The 19,411-nt window shown below is 43.8% G+C and overlaps 1 long non-coding RNA gene across 1 annotated transcript; it reads right to left on the reverse strand.

The window, feature by feature from the left end:
• Positions 825-6,434, reverse strand: LOC102165933. Its single transcript, XR_303906.3, has 2 exons — positions 5,554-6,434; positions 825-2,183 (listed from the first exon to the last, which is right to left on the reverse strand). It is a non-coding gene; the product is annotated as an uncharacterized LOC102165933 (long non-coding RNA).

Below are 19,411 nucleotides of genomic sequence, written 5' to 3' on the forward strand. Positions count from 1 at the left end.
ACAAACCTGACTGGTATCCATCAGCACACAGGTTTGATCCCTGGCCTTGCACAGTGGTTTAAGGATCTGGTATTGCTGTGGCCTGTGGTGTGGGTCTGATCTTGGACTGACGAAAATGTTTTGGAATTACATGGTGGTGATGGTTACACACCTTTGTGAATATACTAAAAACCAGTGAACTGTGCACTTTGGATAAACGAATCATATAGTATATGATTTATAGTATATGAATTACATCTCAAAAAACCTGTGAATTTGCAGCAACATTGATGGACCTAGAAATGATCATGCTAAGTGAAGTCAGTCAGTCAATGAGACACCAACATCAAATGCTATATCACTTACATGTAGAATCTAAAAAAGGGACACAATGAACTTCTTTGCAGAACAGATACTGACTCACAGACTTTGAAAACCTTATGGTTTCCCAATGAGACAGGTTGGGGGGCAAGGGGATGCACTGAAGGTTTGGGATGGAACTGCTATAAAATTTGGTTGTGATGATTATTGTACAACTATAAATGTAATAAAATTCATTGAGTAATTAAAAAAAAAAAAAGATTTCCGGATTTCCCATTGTGGCTCAGTGGTTAACAAATCCGACTAGGAACCATGAGGTTGCGGGTTCGATCACTGGCCTTGCTCAATGGGTTAAGGATCCGACGTTGCTGTGAGCTGTGGTGTAGATCGCAGACGCAGCCTGGATCCCACATTGCTGTAGCTGTGGAGTAGGCTGGCGTCTACAGCTCCGATTAGACCCCTACCCTGGGATACTCCACATGCCATGTGAGTGGCCCTAGAAAAGACAAAAAACAAATAAAAAAAAGATTTCCCACATTTATTGCACTCATAAGGCATTTATCCACTGTGAAGTTTCTGATGGGAACTGAGCTTTTCATTTCAGCAGCTAAGTTCCCACATTCATGGCACTCAAAAGGTCTTTCCCCAGTGTGAACTCTCATGATTATGAAGTATCCACCTAGTAGGAACGATTTCCCACATTTATTGCAGTCATTAAGGCTTTTCCCCAGTGTAAATTTTCTTGTGGGCCCTGAGATACTGGCTGTGGATAAACAATTTCCCACATTCATGGCACTCATACAGCCTTTCTCCAGTGTGTACTCTCTGATGAACAAAGAGATAGGATTTACTGGTATAAGTAAGATTTCCCACATTCACTGCACTCATAGGACTCTTCTCCAGTTTGCACTGATGTGCAAGGAAATTGGATTTGCAGGTAAAAAACTTTTCACATTGGCTGCGCTGAACAGGACTTTTTGCAGTGTATTAACTTTCTCATGCTGAATAAGGTTACATGTTTGCAGGCTTTCCCACATTTGCTTCACCCACAAAACTCTTCCCCAGTGAAAACTCATCCTGAACAAGTATCTATGTGTGGCAGAAGACACTGCCTTCTTCAGAGCTGTGACGACATTTTCCACTGTGAAAACCAGCTTCAATGTCCTTACAGTCGTTTTGTTTCTTCCTGGTATTAGTGGCCTCTTCCTGAAGTCCCATGTTGGCTACAAAGCTGTTCCCAATCTCTGTGGAGGTAGATAAGATTCCTTGATCCATGGGCTGTGCACCTCTTCAAAAATGAGGGTCTCTCGGAGTTCCAGTCGTGGCACAGTGGTTAATGAATCCAACTAGAAACCATGAGGTTGCAGGTTCGATCCCTACCCTTGCTCAGTGGGTTGAGGATCCGGCGTTGCCGTGAGCTGTGGTGTAGGTTGCAGACGCGGCTCGGATCCTGCATTGCTGTGGTTCTGGCATAGGCCAGTGGCTACGGCTCTGATTAGACCCCTAGCCTGGGAATCGCCATATGCCTCAAGAGCAGCCCTAGAAAAGGCAAAAAGGCACAAAAAAAAAAAAAAAAAAAAAAGAGGGTCTCTCAACATCACACATGAAGGGTTTCTCTAATTTGGTGCTTCTGGAGCTCTTGAAGGTTGCTGTGAAACAGAACTGTTTCCCACATGCCCTGCATGTGTATGCCTTCTGCTCCCTATTTGTTCCCTGCTGTTCAACCAAGCACAAAATGTCTCTCAACACTGGGACATACATCTTGCAGGGCTGGGCCTTCTTAGGAGACAAAACTTCCCTGAGGTTCCTCATCTGTGACATTCCTTGTGCAAATATGCCCTATTCAGAAGGTGTCTCTTCATCCTCGTTTCCATGCCAAGAAACTGAAAACAAAGAAATGCTGGTTAACTACATGTGGACTTTATTGGGTTGGAGTGACACCTCACAACTGTACATCAAACACATGAAAGAACCAGTCCATAGCACTGTGTTCCGGAAATGGAGTTGAGGTCAAACTTAGGAAGCAGCTCTACTCTCACCAAGCGATAGACACATGGACCAGATGTAGCCCAACAAAAAAGGTTTTTTCATAAATCACTCCTCTGTCAATAGTTTTGACCAGGGCCACATCTACTGGTGACTTGTGATACTGTTCAAAAGTGTAGGTTTAGGCCCCAGAAAATCTGAATGCTAGATGGTGTTCAAAGACTATTAAAGGATACTTGTGTATCTGAGGACATAAACAATGTCAGTCAGTGCTATGGGGAAAATAATGTGAAGATCACATCAGATTAAGTGGTTTAGAGAAGTGGTAGGGAATTTTAATCCCAGGCTGCAGTCAGACTAAAAATGGGAAGTAGCAGAGTGTCGCTGGGTGTGGAGCTAAAAGAACAAAAAAGATACACAAATGACCAATATGCATAAGAAATTAAAGAAGCTATTTCATTTACCAATGCAACAAAAAGAATAAAGTATCTAAAAATAAACCTATCTAAGGAGGAAAAAGACCTGTACTGAGAACTATAATACAATAATTAAATGAAAGAAGTATCATGTTATTTTTTTAATTCAATGAATTTTATTACATTTATAGTTGTACAATGATCACCAAAAACCAATTTTATAGTACTTCCATCCCAAACCCCCAGTCCATCCTCCCCAACTCCTTTGGAAACCCTAAGTTTTTCAAAGTCTGTGAGTCAGTACCTGTTCTGCAAAGAAGTTAACTGCATACTTTTTTAAGATTCCACATATAAGTGATAGCATATGACTTTGGTGTCTCACTGTCTAACTTCACTTAGCATAATTTCTAGGTCCATCCATGTTGCTGCAAATGTCGTTATTTGTTTCCTTTTAATGGCTGAGTAATATTCCACTGTGTGTGTGTACCACATCTTGTTTATCCACTGCTCTGTTGAAGAGCATTTAGGTTGACTCTATGTCTTAGCTATTATATATAGTGCAGAAGTGAACACTACATCTTTTCAAGTCATGGTTTTCTCTGTATAGATGCCCAGTAGTGGGACTGCTAAATCAAACAGTAATTCAATTTTTAGTTTTGTGAGGCATCTCCATACTGTTTTCCACAGTGGTTGCACCAATGTACATTTCTAACAATAGTGTACATTTCTAACAACAGTGTACATTTCTGCACACTCTCTCCAGCATTTATTGTTTGTAGACTTTTAGATGATGGCCATTCTGAGTGGTACCTCATAGTAGTTTTGATGTGCATTTCTCTAAATTAGTGATCTTGAACATCTTTCCATGTTTTCTGGCCATCTGTATGGCCATCTGTACACCAGCCTACAGCGTAGGCCGGTGGCTACAGGTGCCATTAGACCCCTAGCCTGGGAACCTCCGTATGCCGTGGGAGCGGCCTAAAAATGGCAAAAAAAAAAAAAAAAAAAAAAAAAAAATATATATATATATATATATATATATATATATATATGTTCTCAAATTGGAATAGTGAAAATTGTCAAAATGACTACACTATCCAAGGAAATCGACAGATTGAACTCAATCTCTATCAAATCAGCAATAGCATTTTTTCACAGAAATAGAAAAAAATGTTTAAATTTGTATGGAAACACAAACGACCCTAAGAGCCAAAGAAATTCTGAGAATGAAAAATGGAGCCAGAGGAATCAGACTCCCTGAATTCAGATTATATTATGAAGACATCAAAAAAGTATAGAACTGGCACAGAAACAGAAATATAGATCAATGGGACAGGATAGAAAGCCCAGAAATAGGGAGTTCCCATCATGGCACAGCAGAAATGAATCTGACTAGGAACAATCAAGTTGCGGGTTTGATCTGGCCTTGCTCAGTAGATTAAGGATCCAGCGTTATCATGAGCTGTGGTTTAGATTACAGACGCAGCTTAGATCCTAAGTTGCTGTGGTATAGGACAGCAGCCATAGCGTCAATTAGACCCCTAGCTTGGGAACGTCCATGCTGTGGGTACAGCCCAAAAAAGAAAGAAAAAAAGAAAGCCCAAAATTAAACCCACACATTCAATGACATGACATCTAGGATCATAAATTTAAAAACCATCTGGGAGTGGAGTGCCTGCCATGGTTCAATGGCTTAAGAATCTGAATGCAGTGGCTGGGGGTACTGAAGAGGTGCAGGTTTGATCCCCAGCCCAGACAGTGGGTTAAGGATCTGGCATTGCTACGGCTCTGGCATAGGTCAAGGCTGTGGCTCTGATTCAATCCCTGGTCTGGATCTTTCATGTGCCCCAGGTGCAGCAATTAAAACACAAACAAAAACAGTATGATACTGGCACAAAACAGACTTATAGAGCTCCCTGGTGGCTCAGCAGGTTAAGGATCCGGCATTGTCACTGCCGTAGCATGGGTCCAATCCCTGGCCTCGCTCAGTGGGTCCAGCGTTGCCCTGAGCTGTGGTGTAGGTCATAGAGACGCCCTGGATCCTGTGTTGCTGTGGCTCTGGTGTAGGCCAGCGCTACAGCTCTGACTGGACCCCTAGCCTGGGAACCTCCACAAGACACAGATGTGGCCCTAAAAAAAAAAAAAAAAAAAAAAGATACTGGCAAATGGCCAAGAAGTACAACATTAGAGAAATACAATCGCAACAGTAAAAATACACGATTTGATGCCCATTAAGACGACTAATATCAAAAACAGAAAATTACAGATGTTGTCCTGGATGTAAAGAAATTGTAACCGTAGAAAAAGGTCTTGCAAGAACAGTTTACGGTCTGCTTTAGCAGTGACCATGTCAGTGACAACAGCATTTTGCACAGTGTCAGGCACAAATAAATGTCAGGTACAGGAATGGAGTAACAAGCATTTATTTACAGTCACCTGGTCAAAAGGAGAGCAAGCAAGACTTGCCATCAGTCTACCAGGCTGACTGCAAAAATACGGACCTTGGAGTTCCTGCTGTGGCTCAGTGGAAACAAACCTGAATAGTATCCAAAACCCTCCAGGCTCCCAGGGCCCTAAGAAGTGACAACCACTCGTCCGCCGCTCCAGGGTCAGCCCGGCCTCAAACCCCCTTCCTTGCAGAAACGAGGCGGACTCCGGCCTCCCCCGAGGTCCCGACTCACTGGCATCTCCACGCCTCCCCCACTCCACGTGACCCTGAGCGTCGGAAACCCGGAGACCACCCCTGCGGGCCTCCCGGTCCGGGACCAGGCGCCCAGGCGCCGCTCCCTCGGGCCCCTCCTAGTCGGCTGGGGAAACGGGCAGGGCACCACCCGGGGCCCGCAGCGCTTACCTCGGCCGGGTCCCTCGGCGCGGCCGCCGCCGTCGGCGCCTCCGGCCGGAGCGGACCGACCACAGCCCAGCGACCGGGCGGGACGCGGCACCGAGACTCCCCGCAGGCGGCGGTGTCCAGACCCGCAGGCCCGCCCTGGGCGGTGCGCGCAGAGCCTCCTCCTCCTCCTTCGAAGCCCGACACCTCGCTCCCAACGCCGCACAGACTAGCTTCGCACCAGCTCTACAGACGCAACATCAACCAAAATGGCCGCCATGAGACGGAAGTCTCTCTACAGCGGGTTCTCCCTTCCGGAAACGCGCCTTTTCTGGATTTTCATTGGATGACTGTTTCTGTCTCTTAGCGCAAGTTGTTCCGGGTAATGTAGTGCAAAGCCCTCAGGGAAGGTTTCCCCTGCACCTGAATCGCCTGGAAAAGAGCCAATCATCAGGCTGGGAGCCCTAGGAAAGACTTCAAGGGCTGGACTGGAGTTCCATCCTTCTTAATAGCGCCGGGGACAGTTTCACAAGAGTGTTAATAACATTTAAGAGTCTTTGGTAGTAACGATTACTGAAGTGTTACACTGGATATTATCTCAGACTCCTATAAGCCAACTCACGTTGACATCCGCTGGTAAGTGGAAGCAAATAAACATCCTATTGCTCTCAAAATGCTTGCAGCCTGAAATGTTAAAGACATTTTGTAAGCTGTGATCAGGGAGGAGAAAAGAAACATGTCTGATACTGGTAATATGGAAAAGAGATACAGGCACCATTACAGGCAACACTGTAGCAGCTGGACAATAGGAACAGGGCTACTTATGTTCCCTCAAGGAAAGGGCCTTCAGGAGTTCCAGTCGTGGCCCAGTGGAAACGAAGCCGACTAGGAACCATTTGGTTGTGGGTTTGATTCCTGGCCTCGCTCAGTGAATTAAGGACCTAGTATTGCCGTGGTGTAGGTCACAAACAAGGCTTGGGTCTGAGTTGGCTGTGGCTGTGGTTGTAGTGTAAGCCAGCAGCTGTATCTCTGATTAGACCCCTAGCCTGGCAACCTCCATATGCTAAAAATCAAAATTAAAAAAAAGAAAAGAAAAGAAAGGGGTCTCCTGCTTGTACAGTAGGTGATTGTGCCCAACTGAGTGAGAAACACTGATGTATGATCAGGTCACCCATGATGGCTATTTTCTTGACTCTCTCTATGTCCCCTGCCCTACCAATCTGATTCACCTGTGCTCTACTCACATGGCTGAACTTCCCTCTTAATAATAAAGCCTAATAGGTAAATGCCTAGATACTTGCCTCAGCCCCAGCTAGTGATTATTCTAGTATTTAGATCAGAAATTCTTCACTTTGATAGTTATCAACTATCAATTGTAAGGAGCATGTTCCCTGTGCTCATTTCCCTGATAACCAGTGATCCATCCTGAAATTCGTCTAAAGCAGGTAACCTTCCTCTCTTCCCCAATAGGGAAGACTGCTGCTACATGGTGCCTGCTGTCTGCCTACTCAGATGGAGTGTATCTCCAGGACCTTACTCTGGATGTGTTAGGTCCCCTGTCCATTAAAACATTGATGTCTCTGTCAATCACCTAAGTATGTGTTTTGCACAAGCTCAGTCAAATTCCTCGTCTTCCACCTGATAGCTCCTTACTGGGACTGCTTGTACACCTAAAAACTGTCTTCCTTTGTGGCCTACATTATCATCCCTTGTCTATATAACACAACAGAGTTATGCTCTGGGCAACCCCTGGCTCCTCAGCCTGACAGGAAACCCCCTCCAGAGCAAGGAAACTGCTCACAGGTCCCCAGGGTTTGTTCTGTGCTGTTCTTGCCACATTTTGACCTCCTCCATGCTCTCACCTCTTCCGGAAAAGATCAGTCCCCATGGCTGAGGGCAGAAGTAGAGAGGGTGTCTCAAGGCCACAGTGCTGGAGGAATACAGGAGATGGGGAAGGCCATACCTTCTGGGCTCCTTCCTGTCCTGGGGACCCGCACAAAGGTCCTGGCAGGAATGCAGAGTGTTGGAAAGGACGCTGAATTCCGACACCCCGAAACCGCTCCACAAACCTTTTCTTTCCTTCTCTTCTCAGAGTGTCCTCTGCACCAAGGAAGGAGGACTCAAGGGGGCCAGGAGCAGAGGGTCTCGTTGGCCTTGCCCAGAAGTGCACTTCTGGACTGAAGTGAGGGCCAAAAAGGCAGGACTCACCTTTGAGGCTAACATTCCGGATTTCGTGTACTGGGTCAAGTCAGGACTCTGACGCCTGAGCCAGTTTAGGGGACACAGCCTGTGGCATGAGGAAGGGGTCTAAGTTAGGGGGTGTTTCCTAAACCACAGGTTGCCACCGCCTCCAGCTGTCTCCTACATCCAGTGCTACCCCACCCTTCTTGGTCGCACCACTAACCCCAAATTCCCAATCCATCCCTCCCCACCCATTCATCCTTGGCAACCAAAAGTCTGTTCTCTGTCGGTGAGTCTGTTTTTTAAGTTCAGTTGTGTCATATTTTATTTTATTTTATTTTGTCTTTTTGCCTTTTCTAGGGCGGCTCCTGCAGCATATGGAGGTTCCCAGGCTAGGGGATCTAATCACAGCTGTAGTCCCTGGCCTACACCACAACCACAGTAACGCAGGATCTGAGCCGCATCTGTGACCTACACCGCAGCTCACGGCAGTGCCAGATCCCCAACCTATTGAGCGAGGCCAGGGATTGAACCCGCAACCTCATGGTTCCTAGTTGGTTTCGTTAACCACAGAGCCACGTCGGGAACTCCTGTGTCATATTTTATTTTTTTATTTATTTATTTTTTATTTAAAAAAATTTTTTTGGTCTTTTTGCCATTTCTTTGGGCCGCTCCCGTGGCATATGGAGGTTCCCAGGCTAGGGGTCTAATCGGAGCTGTAGTCCCTGGCCTACACCACAACCAAAGCAACGCAGGATCTGAGCCGCGTCTGCGACCTACACCACAGCTCACAGCAACGCCGGATCGTTAACCCACTGAGCAAGGGCAGGGATCGAACTTGCAACCTCATGGTTCCTAGTCGGATTTGTTAACCACTGCGCCACGATGGGAACTCCCTGTGTCATATTTTAGATTCTACTTATAAGTGACATCATCTGGTATTTTCTTTTCTCTTTCTCACATATTTAGCATAATCTCTAAATTCATCCACTTTGCTGAATTCGTCTCTTTTTCTTTTTAGGATCATACCTTCAACATATGGAATTTTCCAAGCTAGGGATCGAATTGGAGATGCAGCTGAAGCCTAGGCCACACAAAAGCAATGTCAGATCTGAGCTGCACCTGAACCTACACAGCAGCTTGTGGCAACCCACAAGTGAATGTTTAACCCACTAAGTGAAGTCAGCGTTCAAACCCGCATCCTCATGGACACTATTTTGGGATCTTAACCTGCTGAGCTACAACTCACATTTTCTTTGTTCATTCATCTGTTGATGGACATTTAGGTTGTTTCCATGTCTTGGCTGTCATAAATAATGTGGCTATTAATATAGGGGTACATTATCTTTTTTTTTTTTTTTGGTCTTTTTAGGGCCACACCCAAGGCATATGGAGGGGTCTAATCAGAGCTGTAGCCACCAGCCTATGCCAGAGCCACAGCGATGCTGGATCCAAGCCGTGTCTGTGACCTACACCACAGCTCATGGCAACACCAGATCCTTAACCCACTGAGTGAGGCCAGGGTTCGACCCCACAACCTCATGGTCCCTAGTCAGATTTGTTAACCATTGAGCCATAACGGGAACTTCTATCTTTTTGAATTATAGTTTTGTCTTGTTACATAGCCAGGAGTGGGATTGTTGGTTCATATGATAACTCTGTCTTTAGTTTTTCAGAAAGACTGTGCTTTGACATAAAGTGTTTCTTTTTATTTATTTATTTATTTATTTATTTATTTTGCTTTTTAGGACTGCGCCCATGACATATGGAGGTTCCCAGGCTAGGGGTCGAATTGGAGCTACAGCTCCCAGCCTACACCACAGCCAAAGCAATGCCAGATCCAAGCTGCATCTTCAACCTACACCATAGCTTATCACAATGTTGGATCCTTCACCCACTGAGCAAGGCCAGGGATCAAACCCCAAACCTTAATGGTTCCTAGTCAGATTCAATTCCACTGTGCCACACAGAAACTCCATTAAGTGTTTCAATAAAAAAGTCTTTGCATTCTGGAATTCATTTGGTGGCTCAGCAGAAATGAATCTGACTAGTATCCATGAGGACACAGGTTTGATCCCTGGCCTTGATCAGTGGATTAAGGATCCAGCATTGTGGTAAGCAGTGGGGTAGGTTGCAGACAAGGCTTGGCTCCTGTTGTGATGTAGGCCGGTGGCTGCAACTCTGATTCAACTTCTGTCCTGGAAATCCATATGCCACAGGTGCAGCCCCAAAAAGACAAAAAAAAAAAAAAAGATTATGCATTCATAAAGACATATTTTCAGGTTTTTCCCAATCATTGCAAAAACACATACAACATAAAATTTAAGGTTTTTACCATTTTTTTATTATACGTGATTTATAACATTGTGTTAATTTCAGAGGTACAGTATAACGATTCAGTTTTTTAAGGATTATACTGCATTATAGGTTATTACAATTTATTGACTATAATTCCCTGTGAATACAGTACATTGTTGTTGCTTACCTATTTTAGGTATAGTAGTTTATATTTGATGATCCTATACTCCTCATTTGTCCCTCCCTCCTTTCTTCTCCTCTTTATTTATTTATTTATTTTGGCCAAGCCTGGGGCATGTGGAAGTTCCTGGGCCAGGGACTGAACCAGCACAACCGAAGCAACCCAGGCCAGTGCAGTGACAACACTGGATCTTTAATCTGCTGCAGCACAAGGGGATTCCTTCCCCTCCCACTTGTTAACTATAAGTTGGTTTTCTATATCTATGTGTCTGCTTCTGTTTTGTCTCCAGACTCATTTGTTCTGTTTTTGAGATTCCAAATATAAGTGATAGACTATAGTATTTCTCTGTCTTTGACTTATTTCACTAAGCATAGTATTTTCTAGGTTCATCTGCATTGCTACAAATTGCAATGTTTCATTCATTTGATGGCAGAGTAATATTTTATGGCTGAGTAAAAAAAACTCCACGTTGTTTTTCATAGTGGCTGTACCAATTAACATTTCCACCAACGGTGTACAACAGTTCCATTTTCTGTGCATCCTCTGCGGCATTTATTATTTGTAGGTGGGTGCAGCCATAAAATTTAAAGAAAGGAGTTCCCGTCGTGGTGCAATGGAAATTAATCCAACTAGGAACGATGAGGTTACAGGTTTGATCCCTGGCCTCGCTCAGTGGGTTAAGGATCCAGCGTTGCTGTGAGCTGTGGTGTAGGTCGCAGACGCAGGTCGGATCTGGTGTTGCTGTGGCTGTGGCGTAGGCCGGCAGCTACAGCTCCAATTAGACCCCTAGCCGGGGAACCTCCATATGCCACGAGTATGGCTCTGGGGAAAAAAAAAAAAAAAAGCAAATACATAAATAAAAGAAAAAAGCAGAAAGAGAAAACAGCACCATAGATATCATGGACATAAAAAGAATAATGAAGTATATGAGAATATATAAGACCATAAATATGATAACCAAAATGAAAGGGATGAATTCCTTGAAAGGCACAGCATACCAAAACCCACACAAGAATAAGTGGACAATTGCATAGGTTTACATCTATTATTTTATGGCCAAACACCCTGTATATGGAAGTTCCTGGGCCAGGGATCAAATTTGGGCTACAGCTGCAACCTATACTGCAGCTGAGGCAATACTGGATCTTTTAAACCACTGTGCAGGGCCAGGGAGCTAACACACACCTCCACAGCAACCAGAGCTTCTGCAGTTGGATTCTAAGTCCACTGCACCATAGCAGGAACTCCCTATTTGTAGACTTTCTTTTTTTTTTTTTTCAATGAATTTATTACATTTGTGGTTGCTCAATGATCATCACAATCCAATTTTATAGGATTTCCATCCCACAACCCCAGTGCATCCCCCCACCGCCCTAGACTTTCTGATGATAGCTTTTCTGACCTGTGTGAGGTAAAAGCTCATTGCATTTTTTTTTGCTCAATGAATTTTTTTTCATTTATAGTTGCACAATGATCATTGTGGTTTTGATTTGCATTTATCTAGTAGTTTAAGACATTGAGGATTTTTTCATGTGCCTCTTGGATAACTGTCTTCTTTTGGAAAATGTCTTTTGAGGTCTTTTGCCCAGTTTTTTTTTTGTTTGTTTTCTTTTTTCCTTTTATGGCCACACCAGGGTCATATGCAAATTCCCAGGCTAGGGGTCTAATTGGAACTGCAGCTGCGGCCTATACCACATAGTAACAGCAAAACCAAATCCCAGCCAAATCTTTGACCTATACCACAGCTTGCAACAATGCCATTTACTTAACCCACTTAGCAAGACCAGTGATTGAACCCAGCGCGTCCTTATGGACACTATGTTGGGTTCTTAATCTGCAGAGCCACACAGGAACTCCCGAGTATTTTTTTGTTTTTTGTTTTTTGTTTGTCTTTTTGCCTTTTCTAGGGCCGCTCCCACGGCATATGGAGGTTCCCAGGCTAGGGGTCTAATCAGAGCTGTAGCTGCTGACCTATGCCAGAGCCACAGCAATGCAGGATCTGAGCTGTGTCTGCAACCTACACCACAGCTCATGGGCAATGCTGGATCCTTAACCCACTGAGAAAGGCCAGGGATTGAACCCGCAACCTCATGGTTCCTAGTTGGATTCGTTAACCACTGAGCCACGACGGGAACTCCTGTTTTTTTTTTAAACAAGTAGCCACACCCGTGGCATATGGAAGTTCCTGAGCCAGGGGTCGAGCCACAGCCACTGTAGAAGCAATGCCAAGGAGTTATGCTGCAAGTCACACAGAAAGTCCATGAGGTTTTTTTTGGTTTTTTTTTTTTAATTGAGTTATATTGTGCTGTTTTCTTCCTTCCTCCCTCCCTCCCTTTCTTTCTTTTTTGACGCACCCTCAGCATATGGAAGTTCCCAGATTAGGGGTTGAATCAGAGGAGTTCCCATTGTGGCACAGCGGAAACCAATCTGACTAGGAACCATGAGGTTTCAGGTTTGATTCCTGGCCTCGCTCAGTGGGTTAAGAATCTGGTGTAGCCTTGAGTTGTGATGTAGGTTACAGACGAGGCTCAGATCCTGCATTGCTGTGGCTGTGGTGTAGGCTGGGGGGTTGTAGCGCTGACTTAACCCCTAGCCTGAGAACCTCCATAAGCCATGGGTGCAACCCTAAATAGAAGACAAAAAAAAAAAAAAAGGAGCTATAGACACTGGCCTATGCCACAGCTACATCAACGCCAGATCCAAGCCACATCTGCAACCTATACCACAGCTCACAGTAATGCCAGATCTTTTAACCTAGTGAGAAAGGCCAGGGATTAAACCTGTATCCTCATGGATACTAGTTGGATATTTTACCCCTAAGCCACAATGGGAAACCCTATATGCTGTTCCTATGTTTTGCTTTGGTTCTCGTGTTGTTTTTGTTTTTGGTCATGCCCAAGGCATGTGGAAGTTCACAGGTCAGTGATCAAACCCATGCCAGAGCAGTGACAACAGCAGATCCATAACTCACTGAGCCACCAAGGACCTGCTCTTTCTATATTTTGGATAATAGCCTCTTTGTTGATCACATTTCAAATATTTTCTCCCATTCTGTATGTTGTCATTTTGTTTTGTTTGTGGTTTCCTGTCCTATACAAAAGATTTTAAGTTTGACTGGGTTCCCCCCCCCCTTTTTTTAGTGTTGCTTTTATTTCTATTGCCTTGGGAGAATGATCTACAAAAGCAGTGGTATGATTTTTATGTCAGAGAATGTTTGACTATGCTCTCTTTTAGTTTATGGTGTCATGTCTTATGTTTAAGTTTTTCAGCCATTTTGAGATTATTTTTGTGAATGTTGAGAGGGTGTGTTCTAACTTCGTTGATTTTCAAGTGGCTGTACGACTGGTCACACAACGCTACTGAAGAGACTGTCTTTTTCCCATTGTATATGCTTGCTTCATGTGTTGAAGATTATTTTACTGTAGGTTTCTGGGTTTATTTCTGGACTCCCTATATTCTTTTCCACTGATCCATATATCTGTTTTTGCAACATTATCACACTGTTTTCACTACTGTAGCTATGCAGTATTGTATGAAGTCTTGGGAGAGTCATGCTTCCTGCTTTGTTCTTTTTCATCAGGATTGCTTTGGCAATTCTGGGTCTTTTATTGTTCCATGTAAATGTTCGAATTATTTATTCTAGTTCTGTGAAAAAATGCCATAGGTAATTTGATAGGGGTCACATTAAATGTGTAGATAACTTTGGGATTCTGGTCATTTTAACAATATTATTTCTTCTAATCCAAGAGCATACGCTATCTACCCATTTATGTAAATCATCTTTAATTTCCTATATTAATGTTTAATAGTTCTCAGTTTATAAGTCTTTCTCCTCTTTGGTCAGGTTTATTTCTAAATATTTTATTTTTGTGGGGTGAAATTTTTAAAAGTTTCTTTGTTTTTACATTCCTCATCTGATATTTCATTATTATTGTAAAAAAAAATGCAACTGATTTATTTATTTATTTATTTATGTTTTTGCTTTTTAGGGCCGCACCTGAGGTATATGGAAGCTCCCAGGCTAGAGGTTGAATCAGAGTTATAGCTACTAGCCTATACCAACCGCCACAGCAAGGCAGGACCCAAGCCACATCTGTGACTTACACCACAGATCACAGCAATGCCAGATCCTCAACCCACTGAGCGAGGCCAGGGATCGAACCCACAACCTCATGGTTCCTAGTTGGATTCGTTTCCACTGTGCCAAAATGGGAACTCCCCTTCTTTTTTAAACCCTTGTTTTAATCCCATCAATGTCTTTTTTAAATCCCATTTTTTCTTTGGCCACTTTCACAGCATGCTGGAGCTCCCAACCTTGGGACTGAACCTAAGCCACAGCACTAACAGCACTGAATCCAAAAGTGATACATCAACAGGGAACTCCATTTTGTCTTTTTTATTTTATTTTTTTATGGTCACACCTGCAGCATATGGAAGTTCCCAGGCTAGGGGTCAAATCAGAGCTACAGCAGCAGGCCTACACCACAGCCACAGCAACACTGGATCCAAGCCTCATCTGTGACTTAGGCTGCAGCTTGTGGAAAGGCTGGATCCTGAACCCATTGATCACAGCCAGGAAATGAACCTGCATCCTCATGGACATTGTTTTAGGTTCTTAACCCATTGAGCCGAAAAGGGAAGTCTTGTCTTGTCTTTTGATGATTGGGTATATCAAATTGATTTTTGTGGGGTCTAGGACTGCACCTGCTGCATGCATATGGAGGTTCCCAGGCTAGGGATCTAATGAGAGCTGTTGCTGCGGCCTACACCAGAGATGCAGCAACGCAGGATCCGAGCCGAGTCTGTGACCTACACCACAGCTAACGGCAACGCCGGGTCCTTAACCCACTGAGCAAGGCCAAGGATTGAACCTGCAGCCTCGTGGTTCCTAGTCAGATTCGTTAACCACTAAGCCACAATGGGAACCCCTCAAATTGATTTTCAAATGTTGAGCCACTTGTGTGAATTTGGCATGAATCCAATTTGATCATAGTGTGGGATCTATTTCATGTATTGTTGGCTTCACTTTGCTAATATTTTGTCAAGAATTCTTGCATCTATATTCATTAAAGATAATGGCCTATACTTTTGTCTTTTGGTGGTATCATTAATTATCTTCATATCAGCGTTTTGGTGGCTTCATAGGATGTCCTTGGGGGTATTCTCTCCAATTCAATTTTTTGGAAGAGTTTGAGAGGCATTAATATAGGTTCTTTTTTGTTTGGTAAAATTCACCTCTGAAGCTATCTGGGCTTGGATTTTTGTTGGTAGGAAGTTTTTATTTTTTTTTATTTTTTATTTATTTTATTTATTTTTTTGCCTTTTCTAGAGTTGCACCTGCTGCACGCATATGGAGGTTCCCAGGGTAGGGGTCTAATCAGAGCTGTAGCCACTGGCCCATGCCAGAGCCAAAGCAATGCGGGATCCGAGCCGCGTCTGCAGCCTACATCACAGCTCACGGCAATGCCGGATACTTAACCCCCTGAGCAAGGCCAGGGATCAAACCCGAAACCTCATGGTTCCTAGTCAGACTCGTTAACCACTGTGCCACGACAGGAACTCCGGTAGGAAGTTTTTAAATTACAAATTTTGGAGTTCCTGTCATGGTGCAGCAGAAACGAATCCGACTAGGAACCATGAAGTTGTGGGTTCAGTCCCCGGCCTTGCTCAGTGGGGTAAGGATCCAGCGTTGCCATGAGCTGTGGTGTAGGTCGAAAGACTTGGCTGGGCGAAAGACTTGCTGTGGCTGTGGTGTAGGCTGGCAGCTGTAGCTCCAGTTTGACACCTAGCCTGGGAAACTCCATATGCCACAGGTGTGGCCCTAAAAAAGACAAAAATACAAAAAATATATATATATATAAATAAATAAAAATATAAAAAATTACAGATTCTATTTCACTTCTAGTGATCAGTATGTTCACATTATGTTCACATTATTTATATATATATAAATAAATATATATATATATATATATATATTTTTTTTTTTTTTTTTGTCTGTTTAGGGCAGCACCTGTAGCACATGGAAGTTCCCAGACTAGGAGTTAAATCAGAACTACAGCTTCTGACCTACGTCATAGCTACAGCAATGCAGATTCAAGCCGAATCTGCAACAGACACCACAGTTCACGGCAATGCTAGATCCTTAACCCCCTTAGCTGAGGCCAGGGATCAAACCCGAATCCTCATGGATACTAGTCTGATTCATTACCGCTGAGCCACAATGGGAACTCCAATTTATTTGATTTACGTTTGGAGGGCTATGATTCAAGAAACTTGTCCATTTCCTCTAGGTTGCTGATTTCTTTGGCAGGTAATTGTTCATATTATGCCTGTAAGATTTTTTCTATTTCTGCAGTGTTGGTTGTTATGTTTTCTTTTTCTATTTAAAAAAAAAATATTTTTTGTCTGTCTGGTTTTTTTTAGGGCTGCACCCGCAGCATATGGAGGTTCCCAGTCTAGGGGTCAAAACAGAGCTGCAGCTGCTGGCCTACACCACAGCTCACAGCAACACTAGATCCTTAACCTACTGTCAGAGGCCAGGGATTGAACCTGCGTTCTCCTGGATACTAGTCAGATTCGTTTCCGCTGAGCCACAATGGAAACTCCTACAGATTCTTTTAGTCTTTTCCATCATGGTCTATTGCAAGAGATTGGATCTAGTTCCCTGTGCTGTAAAATAGGATATTGTTGTTTGTCCATTCTGTATAGAGTTTGCATCTGCTGACCATCAACTCCAAGTCCACCCCCTCTCTTTGCTCATCCCTCTTGGCAACCGCAAGTCTATTCTCTGTGTGTTTAAGTCTCTGTTTTATATCAGGATCATTTGGTCCATATTTTTGATTCCACATATAAGTGATATCACATGGTATTTATTTTCCCTGACTTACTTTACTGTATATGATAATCTCTAGTTGCACCCACGATGAAGCAAATGGCAGTATTTCATTTTTATGGCTGACTAGTATTCCACTGTATATATGTACCACATCTTTTTAATCCATTCATCTGTCAAAGGATATTAGGGTTGTTTCCATGTCTTGGCTATTATGAGTGGTGGTGCTACAAACATAGGACTAATGTTATCTTTTTGCTTTATTTTATTTACGTATGTATTTATGTATTTATTTTTGGCTGAGCATACAGCAAATGGCTGTTCCTGGGCCAAGGATAGAACCTGAGCTACAGCAGTGAAACCAAGCCACTGCAGTGACAATGCTGGATCCTTAACTCACTGTGCCACAACAGAACACCTTTTTATTTATTTTTTTCATGGCTGTACCTGTGGCATAACAAATTTCCCATGCTGGGAATCAATCTGAGCTGCAGAAGCAGTCCACTTCTCAGCTGTGGCAATGCCACATCCTTACCCTACTGTGCTGGACCGAGGATCAAATCCGCATCAGAACACCCACATCAAAACAGACACAGCGCCAGATCTGTAACCTGTTGCTTTACAGCGGGATACTTCATGAATTCCTCTTCTTGAATTATTGTTTTATCCAGAGATATTCCCAGAGATGGCATTCCTGGATCATATGGTAATTCTTTTTTTTCCCTAGGGCCACACCCGTGGCATATGGAGGTTCCCAGGCGAGGGGTCTAATCGGAGCTGTAGCTGCCAGCCTATGCCACAGCCACAGCAACACAGAGCCACGCCTGTGACTTACACCTCAGCTCATGGCAATGCCAGATTTTTAACCCACTGAGCAATGCCAGGGATTGTATCTGCTTCCTCATGGATGCTAGTAAAATTCCTTTCCGCTGAAACATGAGGGAACACCTCATATGGTAATTCTATTTTTACTTTTCTTTTTTTTTTTTCTTTTTTTCTTTTTTTGTCTTTTTGCTTTTCTAGGGCTGCTTCCACGGCATATGGAGTTTCCCAGGCTAGGGGTCTAATTTGAGCCATAGCCACCGGCCTACACCAGAGCCACAGCAACGCAGGATCCGAGCCACGTCTGCAACCTACACCACAGCTCACGGCAACGCCGGTCCCTTAACCCACTGAGCAAGGCAAGAGATTGAATCCGAAACCTCAGGGTTCCTAGTTGGATTCATTAACCACTGTGCCACGACGGGAACTCATTTTTCCTTTTAGGTCCACACCATGGCATATGGAAGTTCTGAGGATGGGTAAAATTGAAGCCGTAGCTGCCAACCTAAGCCACCTCCACAGCAGATCCAAGCTACTTCTCCAACCTATACCGCAGCTCACAGTAAGGCTGGATCCTTAACCCTCTGAGCAAGGCTAGGGATTGAACCACGGCCTCATGGATTCTAGTCAGGTTCGTTACTGCTGAGCCACAAGAGGAATTCCTATTTTTACTTTTCTAAGGAAACTCTATAGTTTCTTCTATAATGGTTGTACCAACTTACATTCCCACCAGCCAGTGTAGGAGGGTTCCCTTTTCTCCACGAGTATCTTTTCATGTGCCTACTTTCCACCCACAAGTCTTCTTTGGAGACATGTCTATTTAGGTCTTCTGCCCACTTTCAATTTGGTTCTTTTGTTGTTGAGTTGTATTAGTTGTTGTTATATTTTGGAGATTAAGTCCTTGTCAGGAGCATCATTTGCAAATATTTTCTCACATTCCATAGGTTTGTTTTCTTTTTCTGGTTTCCTTTGCTGTGAGAAACATATAAATTGGATTTGTCCCATTCATTTATTTTTGTTTTTGTGTCTATTGCCTTGAGAGAGTGATCTAATAAAGCATCTGGTTCTGAATTATACATACATTTCTGAAGGAAATTTTGTGGGGGGCCACACCCAGGACATGCAGTTTCCAGGGCAGGGATCAAACTCGAGCACAGCAGTGAACCAAGCCATAGCCGTGAAAACGACAGATCCCTCACTGCTAGACCACCACAAAACACCGAAACTTTTTTCTCCCCCCTGCTTTTTAGGGCCACACCTGCGGCATATGGAGGTTCCCAGGCTAGGGGCCTAATCGAAGCCATAGCTGCCGGCCTACACCACAGTCACAGCAACGCAGGATCTGAGCCACGTCTGCAACGTACACCACAGCTCACAGCAACGCCAGATCCTTAACCCACTGAGCGAGGCCAAGGATCGAACCCGCAACCTCATGGTTCCTAGTCGGGTTCGTTAACCACTGTGCCACGACGGGAACTCCCCTAGTCAGATTCTTTTCCGCTGCACCAGGAGAGGATCTCCCTGAAGATACTTTTTTTCTGATAAAACACAGGGGCATCCCCAGG

Source organism: Sus scrofa, chromosome 6 (assembly GCF_000003025.6).
Source record: "Sus scrofa isolate TJ Tabasco breed Duroc chromosome 6, Sscrofa11.1, whole genome shotgun sequence".
Lineage (NCBI taxonomy): Eukaryota > Metazoa > Chordata > Mammalia > Artiodactyla > Suidae > Sus > Sus scrofa.